We start from the raw sequence: 10,111 nt of genomic DNA, 5'->3' as shown, positions 1-10,111 counted from the left end.
CTGTACAATGGTTATGCATGTCTTTAATTACATACTCTTTAACATTTATCTTTGTATGCACGATCTAAGCAGCTTAGAATTAGGCCTGTGTAAACAGTAAAAGTGCAACATACACACTGTAGTCATCATGATGCGAGACACGCCGGTCTGAGTCCTGTGAGATGCTTTGTTGGTGCTAACTTTAGCCGCCTTCAGTATCGATTGGCCAGTAGGTGGGAGATAGACGCCCGGCAGAGGATGCAGTGATGTTTCCTCCCAGATGGACGTCTGTCTGCTGTTTGTCAGGATCCATCACACAGCAGATCTGCTGCTGAGGCAAGAAAACACAACATGTTTGTGGAGGGCATGAGCTTAGTCACTGACAAAGAGAAAGAAATGCAGTCTCTTCTATTGCAATGTGAGCAGTGCCATTGTGTATCAGCACTTTTACTGCCTATTTGTGTGTGTGCAGACATCTGCAATATTAAGGTTTTTCTAATTAGATGTAATTAAAGTTTGATTTTTATTTCAGATTTGTACGAGTTAGATAAAGATAGATAAAGATATAAATTAAGTCCCCTTTTATGTCTGCCTTTAAACAAAAGTGACCTGACCCATTTAACATATTTATTTGTTAATGTATGTGGTGGAACATACCTAAGTACATTTAGGCTACTACTACTAAAGCTGGGGTTGGCAATTTATTTCAGAAACATTTTTTGTTATATTTGTTAACAGAAGTCGGCACGAGTAAACACAAACACATGAACACTGGAATACAAAGGACATCTGCTGTCACTTAGGTGTACCCGAGTACGCAAACAGATGCTGCCGTCATGTGTTGCTAACACAGCTGCCACAATTCTTACAGAGTGCGCCTGTGACTGGTGTGTTTGCTACAGTGTCATGTTTTCTAACATCACAACCGGACTGTTTACTTAACATCTGACCTAAACTCATTAAGTCAATCATCAGTGACCACTGTTTACCTGAGCTGTGAGCAGTGGTGGAAAAAGTGTTTAGATCCTGAAACTTAACCAAAAGTACTAACACCACAGTGAAGATACTCCGTTACAAGTTCTGCTTTTTAAAAGTAAGAATAATCAGGAAAGTAAAGTAAAGTATTAACAGTAAAAGTATTGAATGCAGAAAAAATGCTCCCTGTGACTATTATGCTATTATATAATATATCATTAGATAATTATTACTAATGCATTAATGTGAAAGCAGGATTTTACTGCTGTACTTGGTTGAGGTGGAGCTCATTTTGAACTATTGTACAGGACTATAATGATTATTTTCATTATGGATTGACTTGCTGATTATTTTCTCCATTATTCGAATGGATTGTCTATTTTGTAGAAATTCTGAAAATATTGAGAAATGCCATCAAAATTACCCAGAGCCCAAAGTGACACCTTCACAATGCTTTGCAATGTCTAAACCTCAAAATTATTCCAAACAATTTTAAATTGTTAAAATAATTTACAAGGAAAGTCAGCAAACCCTCACATTTGCAAAGCTGGAACGATGCGTGACATTTTAATAAAAATTAAATAGTTGCCATTTAATTTTTTGTCTATCCATCAATCGTGTCAGCTGTTGCCTATTTTCATATTTTTTGTGTGCAAGGATTTTAATTTGTACAAGAACTAGTGCTGTCAAATATATGTAGTACATGAAAAAGTGCAATATTTCCCTCTGAATGTAGAGGAGTAGAAGTAAAAGTACCACCACTGGTTATCATTATAGGAATAATGTCAAAGGTCAAAAGTCAGCTTGTCCACGTACGTCACTGATTGTAAGCCACCAGTCGATCAGTAGGTTTTTCAGCATAACAAGCAGCAAATTAGCTGTTCCTTCCTCCATCATTAACATACTGAATCTGCCAAGCTGTTATGTAGTTTTCTGGATTCGTGCCCATGCCAGAAAAACACACAGAAATGAATCACAAACAACAGCTCATGATATTAAATTATATTTTGAGTGATGGTAGCTTCAGCAGAGCCAATATCATTCAGGACATGAGTCAGATTATTATAATTTAATACTGTATGTTGAGATGTAAAGTGACACGATCACAACTTTGTATTATCCACAATAAGACTTACAAAGGAATTATAATAAAGCCTTTTTCCATTTATTGAAAGTGATGCACTTTGGCTCATATAACTATCCGAATGAACACTGAAACCATCAATTTTGTAACTTGCTAGCCTTTTCTGCATCTCTCAGTCTCGCTCATTGGGTGGAGTTTGCTCAATTACCTTAATAATCACTGATTTGCCCATAGAGTACACTCTATCTGCTGGGGAAGACCGTGAGATGTGGTTGAAAGTTCTGGTCAAAACTAGTAAAAGATTTTTTATTTGTCTTTTTGTTGGGGGAGGGGGGGGGGCAAATTGCTGTTTATAATGTTAAGAATGAACTTTCATTTCAGCTAAGCAACTTCTGCAACTTTGAGCACAAAATTAAGCCATTTGTCAAAACATATTTGCCAAACTATGTAGGTAAGGAAGTGACTCAGAAAAATATGAAATATCATAGAAATGTCAAAATACACTGGAGGAGGGCTTCATAAGAAAGTGTAGATAAATGCTTTAGAAAATGGAGTGATTGTTCACGGGTGGCATGGTTGGCCGGTGGACAACGCTGTGTCACAGCAAGAAGGTCATGAGTTCGAACCTTGGTCATTCCAAGCCTTTCTATGTGGAGTTTGCATGTTCTCCCAGTGTCTGCGTGGGTTCTCTCTGGGTGCTCCAGCTTCCTCCCACCATCCAAAGACATGCGGCTTAGGTTGATTGGTGACCCTAAATTTTGAGTGTGACTTTTTTTGTTTGTCTATGTGTGACCCTGCGATGGATTGGCGACCTGTCCAGGGTGTACCACGCCTTTTGCCCGATGTAAGCTGGGATTGGCTCCAGCCCCCCGCGACCATGTAAGCGGTTGACGATGGATGGTGATTTTTCACAACTCCATCTGCTTGAGTATAAAATATACACCTGTAAGCCAGGTCTAGAATCAAGCAACTATCTGTGTGTGATATATTAGAGATATCTAAACACTTTCTGAAATCCTCCTCTTACTCTTCTCCTTTTTATTTCCTGTAAAGCAGTCAAACCAGAAGAGTCCAATCAGACAAAATCACCACCAAAGCCCACAAGACAGTCACCCTGCTCCGGAAATTTCTGCTGACACATTCAAGGGTTTTGCCCCCTTAAGAGCGCCCATTATTGATCACACAACCTCGTGGTATCCTGAGGAGCTGCTCAGTCATTTCAGCTTGAGATCCCTGTGGATGTTGATGTGTTCGGTATGTTGTCGTAACAGTAGGAGCAGGAGGAGAGGCTGCAGACGCTGCAGTCTCACGGCCCACAGACCAAGCCCTCTGACCAGTGTTTATTTCTGCCTGGCCCCACCGTTTATTTTCACGGGAGTATTAATGCTTATTTTGATATGCCTCTTGTGTTATTTTAGATGAGTCATTGGGGAACGTGTGGGTACATGTGAGAACATTCTGTGCCTGTGCGTTGACGGTGAGACGTGTGCACGACGGAGAGGACTGTGTGTATGTGTGTGCGCATTTGTTCGCCAGAAACACACTCACACACATGATAATGTAGGCTTCTGTATCCTGTTGAGAAGAGAAGCTTGTTTCTTTATCCGTAGTCAACAACACTACCAAGAGAAGATGAGAATAGACTGTGTGAGAGGGAACATTTTGAGCTTTGTAAACATTACGTAACGGCTCAGCTCATGTAATAATATGGCTACAACAAAATAAGCTTCACGTTCGGTGTTCATTGTTTTCTGTATTGTCTAGTTAGACAGACGTAATTGTAGATTTCTCTGTTGTTTGTACCTGAGCAGGCCATGGTTGTGGGGGGGGAGAGTAACCCTTTTCAGGCCCTGAACAGAGGCCTTGATTTCCGCATATTATCTTGCTACCTGTAATTGTGTCCTGGCAGCAAATTAATGTGAACACCCAATGTAGACTTATAACATGACGCAAATAATACCGTCATGGATTAATTATCAATATGCAAAGAGTGATAGCAGACCGTCTTTGCTGTTGGAGGTGTCCTGGCAACAGTTTTACCAATGTGTCCTTTACAATGGTGGTCAAGGGGAATGTTTTTGCTGCAGTTCCCACTGTGAGTGGCCACCGTGGCAAATCTACAGCAAGACTGAGAGGCAGCGCCCTATCGTAATAAAACAATGGAAGAAACTTATGAGCTAACAAAGTGTTTGCATGTTTAAATAGAAGAGGACTAACAATCAGCATTTTGATTCAGTATGTGAGTATTCAAAGGTATAGAGCATTTTATTGTAAAATCCAAGAGTTAGATGATAAGATTGATATTCACACACTCATGTCTGTGCTTTAAGTACAGAGCTGGAACGGGGAGGTGATTATAGCTTAGCTTAGTTTAGCATAAAAACAGAGCAGCAGGGAGAAACAGTTAGCTTAGCTCTGGCAACCAGTACATCTAAAGCTCACTAATTAACATGTTGTTAGTTTAATCCAAACACAAATGATAAAACTAGAAGAGTTACTTGCTGTAACTATTTTTTACAAACAAGAGCAAAGTGCAGTTTTTGTTTTTTTGAGTCATTTAGGTTCCAGGTTTAGTATTAGCATCGACACATCTACTGTACTCAACAGGCTTTTCTGGTGACCTGCATTATAGCTGGAGACAATACACAGAAGGTGGACGGATAAAAAAGAAAACCACAACTTGTCTTTTTCACATTCCCGTTTATGTAGTTAATAAAAATAATTAAATGAAATATGCAATGCGTTAATCAGTGAGCTTTAGAGGTGCTAGTAGAATTATTTTTGAACTTTGGACAGAGCCAGGCTAGCTGTTTCCACCTTTCACGTTAAGTGATCAAAAAACTGAATCACACTGAATTAATATATAATGGTAAACAGTATAAAAGTGAGTGTGGTGGAGGGTAAAACCACCTGAGCTGCTAACATGCTGCTAAAATGTTCACAGTGACATGCTAATGAGCTGATGAGCAGGTATAATGTTTACCATGTTTATCAACTTAGATAAGCATGTTAGCATGCTGACTAAAGCTAATAGCACTTTGGACAGGTGAGGGTGTGATGAGAATGTCATTATTTTTGCAGGTATGTGGTCATAAATGACAAGAATCAATCAGTTGTTGTGATGTTTCTGTCTAAACCAAAGTCATGGACTGACCAACATCCCCAGAGCCACATTGCTGGTGTGGCTTAAAACCTTTTCTCTTTTTACACTTCTTCTCCCTCCCTCATCTTTTCTTTAATTATTCTCTCCTGTTTTGCCCACAGCAGCGCTCCACACACACTGGCTGCAGGCCGGTGCATGCTAGGACTGCAGTCACAGCTATCATGAATAGACCGCACTGTGTCACAAACAATAACCTCTGAACACAAAGAAAATGTTGTTGTTTTCATGATTACCAGTGGAAATGAATGATTAACGTGGTTTGAATGGAGCCCAGTGAAAAGAAGTCATGTCTTTTCAGCTTCTCTTCAGACTACAGCTAAACTCAAACACATGAAGTCTTTGAGCTGTTGTTTTATTGTGTATGTGTGTGTGGTAGCTAACAGTACAGATGCCAGTGTGTTATGGAGCTCAGAGCTGAGCCAGATTCTCTATCAGGCACGACTGGAGGACGCTGCAGTCATTGTGATAATAGAAGAGGTGACTGTAATCCTTTTTGTCCTCTCCTTGTCTTCCCCTCTTACTCGCAATTATAAAACATGTGCTCATGCATTTTCTTCTCTCTCTATAATCAGTCCATGTCTTATTTTTCAGCTGTAGAGTTAGCTGTTCACCTTTCTGTCGTCCTTTGCTTCAAGCCATCAAGTGCATCGGGCCAGGTGCTTGGCTGATTGGGCTCCAGAGCGATAGATTGAGAGGTAACTGCCAAGTATTGATTGCCTGCAAGCCTCTGACCTTAACAAGAGCAGGCTTAGAGTAAAAGACGTTTGTCAAATTCTGCTATAATATTTTTGTTAGGTTTTTTTTTTTGCACAATATTGACTCAGGGTCATTAAGAAAGCAACGTATCCTGACAAAACATGCTGAATGCCAGAAAGAAGATGAAATAATAAACTGATCAATTATAAAATGATAAATTACTAGATAAAATTAGGAGATCCTTGCTGCCTTTGGAGCAAAGGTCAGTACAACTAATAAACGTCCTACTCTCTCTCACAAATCAATCATATACTCTGTTAAACTAGAAGAAGCAGGTTTTGTTCCCCTCTTATTTCAGTCTGAACCTGTTCAAAACAGTCAGTCGATGGTAAACAAGCAGGAGCCCCAAACCCCCCCGCCTTTTTAAAAATCTGTCCTTGAGGCCGCACTACCGCCATCATCTTTGTCCCAAGCCTCCAATTTTGTCCTCTAAGGAATAATGGGCTTGTCTGCCACTTTCTCTCCTTTATCTCTCCGAGCGAGACAAGAAACAAGCAAGCTTCATTCACAGGCCAAATCAGCTGATAGGTTACATTCATCCTCTACATGGACATTATTTTAACTGTTTTTTTTGTCATGCTAAGTGCTGATTTTAGATGAGAAAACTCAACAGAATAACGAGTGGATTTTCCAGTCTGAAAGTTACTGTATTATGTGCCTTAAAAGTGCTATAGGTTACACGTGCCAGAGAAATGTGAGAAACGAGGGATTGGGTAAAAAGTCTGTCCTGATAGGTCTGTGGTATAGGGACAAACAAGCCACATAACTGAAACTTATACTAAAATTATGGCACAGCCTGTATAGTAGTGGCTAATGTAGCCTCAAGCTGCTAGCCTCAAGCAGAGATAAGGAGCGGGCTAAAGAGGTCTGGTAAGCTCACTTCTTTCTTACTCCACATGCCAAGATTGTTTTCTTTTTTAAACTTGTAGTGTTGCGCTCCAACCGACACTCACTCAAGTGACATCACTTGAGGCACGCACTTTGCCCTGGAGCCACAAAAGGCTTTCCACAAGTTTATTCACATACAGTATGCTGTAGTACTCCCCAAGACCTGCAAATAGACTTGGATGTGTAAAACACAGTAAGTACAAATGATGTGGTTTCAAATTAATGCAACTCTAGTGTACTATTTCTGAAAAGGTGAGTGTGCTTTCAGAATATTTTAGAAAATTTAAAATGATTTCTGGCCAGTTGCCTGTCACCCATGGTCAAGAGTTTGGCTGGTGGCTGGTGTAATTTCCTTCCCTGTGTTTAAGGTTGAGTGAAGGTCAGTGAGGAGGACTTCCTTTTCTGTCTGTCTGCTCTACTGTCTCATTTCTGTAGTGCAAACAGCCCTTATGCTGCACTTTTTTGCTCTTTATTTATTAAATTTGGAGGTCAGGTAGACAGCAGAACACCAAAGCTTTTCATTGAGAAAGGGTTTAATTAACTTTAATCAGTGAATCAACGCACCTGTATCAATACGTCCCACTACCTCCCACTAGCTTTGTCTGTTGGGAAAATAATAATCACTACCGCCATTTTTACTTTAACAGTATCTCTTTTGCAGTGTGTGGGTGTGTTTGTAGAGCAAGTGGCAGAGCAGTGGGGAGTAAATGAATATGATAAAACTCTGACTCCCACATTTTCTACCACAACAGCCTCTAGTGTTGGAATGCTAATCATAAGCCTCTTGCTTTTTCTGGTTATATTTAGCCATGCTAGCGGCATGGCGTTATGGATGGCAATGTCGGTCTGTTCATCGTTAGGCCCACCACTTTTGTCAAGACTTAAAAATCTCAGCAACTATTCATGGTTCCTAGAGTCTGGAGCTAATAGCTAATTCTGTCTGAATCATAAAGACTTTAATGATCCTCTTACTTTTACACCACCAACAAGATCACATTTGTGGTTTTGACTGAAATGGTGCTACTGGATGGATTATCATAAAATTTAGCAGGCTGCACATATTCATATCCTCTTCAGGATGAACCTTGAGTGATTCCTCAAGATTAAGGCACTATAGTCATCAGGTCAGATTTAAGTTTAAACTTTGGTTCATGACGAAATACATGCAAAACTAACAATCCCATCAGCCTCAGCTGTACTTTTTGTTTACTGCTAATTAGCTAATGTTAGCATGCTAACATGCTAAACTATGTTGTATAGGATGTTAGCATTGTCATTGTGAACATGTCTCATGCTAGCATTTAGCTGTGCCTCAGTGCAGCTTTACAGAGCAGCTAGAGTTGACTCTTGAGTATTTTTTTATGTATGAGGTCCAAAACACACAGTTAGTGTCTAATCATAGAAAACTCCAAAAATCAGTTAAAGCTTCATCTTATCTTATTAAAAAAACTGCTAAATCAACTGCTTTGCCTCTCATCTCCTCTCACTGTGCAGCTTCCTTTCTCACAGTGTCCCACTTTATTCCACAAGTAATTTTGGGGAGGTTACACATAAAGTCAAGCTAATTGATTTAACTTAAAATCCTTGTCAGTCTGCCTTTTTTTCTTCCAGGAGTGTGACCTCAGAGCTCCCGCTTCTTAAAATGAGCATGAAATGAGATGACTAATCCACTTCAATTACTAATTTCAACAAAAATATTGGTTACTTAACTTTTAACTTTCTGTTTCTCACTGAAGGCTGTTAGGTAATTGCTCTATTTTTTTTGACTGAACACTTAACAAGTTAAATATTATTTAATTACATTACATGCATCATTGCCTGTCACAGCGTGATGTGGACACCCCACATCACGCTGTGACAGGCAATGATGCATGCATTTATTTCTAATGATTAGAGGTAATTAGTCATATTTTTCTGCATTTCTTGGTAGATCCCCCTCCCTTCAAGAATACATTTTTAGTTTGTCTTTGGTATCTTTGTTGTCAGTAAGAAGCTGCTGCAGTGTGCAATTTTTTGTACTCTTTTCTCTCTTTCTGACAGGTTTGGTTTCAGCATGACACTGTGTGAAAAAGGATGACTCCTTTACCTCAGAAAACCTCCCTTCCCAGCGCTGTCATCCAGCGTGCATGTAGGTTTGCTTTGTCTTCCTTTGCAGTTTCTCCCTCACTGTATCTCATTGAGCGCTCCTTCAACAGCTCTCACCCGTCAGAGTCCTGTCAGACAGGTTTCACTGTAGTTTCAGTGTGATTCTGTCTTTTTTCTTTTGTACATTTTTATGAAAGTAGATTTTTATCAGTATCGTAGAATTCATCATGCCACCATCAGCCTTTGTTCCTTTGTAGCTAGAAGCCCGCAAGGAGCATGAACCTCTGCTCACTGCATTTGTGCATATTTCTATCTAAATGGTTCAGAAATATCCAGAACCTCAGCATGAAAAACCTCTGCGGCCTCAGCAGTGGGCAACCAACTGATCTGGCGTCAGGTTTTTGACTTATCATGGTGTACTGACTCTAAATTAAGCTTGACAGTCCAACCTGGAATCAATGAGAATAAAACCATCTTTGAAGTGTTATAAGGCTCATGGTATTTTCAAATGTTGTTTGTGTGGTGCCCCCTGCTGCCCGATTTCTAATTTATGTGGGGGCATTATGGTGTCTTTTAATATGAACTCAGCATAAAAAATAAACATCCCTTTTTCAGGACACTGTATTTTAAAGGTAATTCTGTAAATATCATAAGGACTTTACTGTAAAGGGTGTAAACAATGTTTTTCATGCTTATTCAGTAAACCATAAACAATCAACAAACATGCACCTGTGGAATTGCCATTAAGACCCTAACAGCATGCTGACAGTAGGCGATTAAGGACACAGCTATAAAAAATAACAACACTAAATAAACCTTTCTACTGACTTTAAAAAACACCAAAAGAAAGATGTGCAGGGTCCCTTCTCATTTATGTGCCTTAGGCGTGCTGCAAGGAGGCATGCTGCCTGGGCAGTAAATTGCAATGTCTGTACTGTGAGACAGCTAAGAAAGCACTACAGGGATACAGGAAGGACAGCTGATAGTCCTCGCAGTGGCAGACCACATGTAACAACACCTGCACAGAACCACAGGGCCACACCAGATACCGATTGATACTTTCGATTTTGACGCCCCTTTTTTTAGGGACACATTTTTCCATTTCTGTTGCTCACATGTCTGTGGAAATTTGTTCAGTTTATGTCTTAATTGTTGAATCTTTTTATGTTCATCTAAATACT

At 39.7% G+C, this 10,111-nt stretch overlaps 1 long non-coding RNA gene across 1 annotated transcript; it reads left to right on the top strand.

Moving 5' to 3' along the window:
* The first annotated feature begins 5,494 nt into the window (after nt 1–5,494).
* On the top strand, nt 5,495–9,402 carry LOC119896362. Its single transcript, XR_005443207.1, has 3 exons — nt 5,495–5,678; nt 5,793–5,896; nt 8,886–9,402. It is a non-coding gene; the product is annotated as an uncharacterized LOC119896362 (long non-coding RNA).
* The last annotated feature ends 709 nt before the right edge of the window (nt 9,403–10,111 follow it).

The sequence above is a fragment of the Micropterus salmoides genome, unplaced genomic scaffold (assembly GCF_014851395.1).
Source record: "Micropterus salmoides isolate LMB-PRFRI ecotype aquatic unplaced genomic scaffold, ASM1485139v1 Ms_hic_scaffold_961, whole genome shotgun sequence".
NCBI classification, from domain to species: Eukaryota; Metazoa; Chordata; class Actinopteri; order Centrarchiformes; family Centrarchidae; genus Micropterus; species Micropterus salmoides.
The sequence above is the reverse complement of the archived record's forward strand: the minus strand, read 5'-3'. Positions and strand labels throughout refer to the sequence as shown.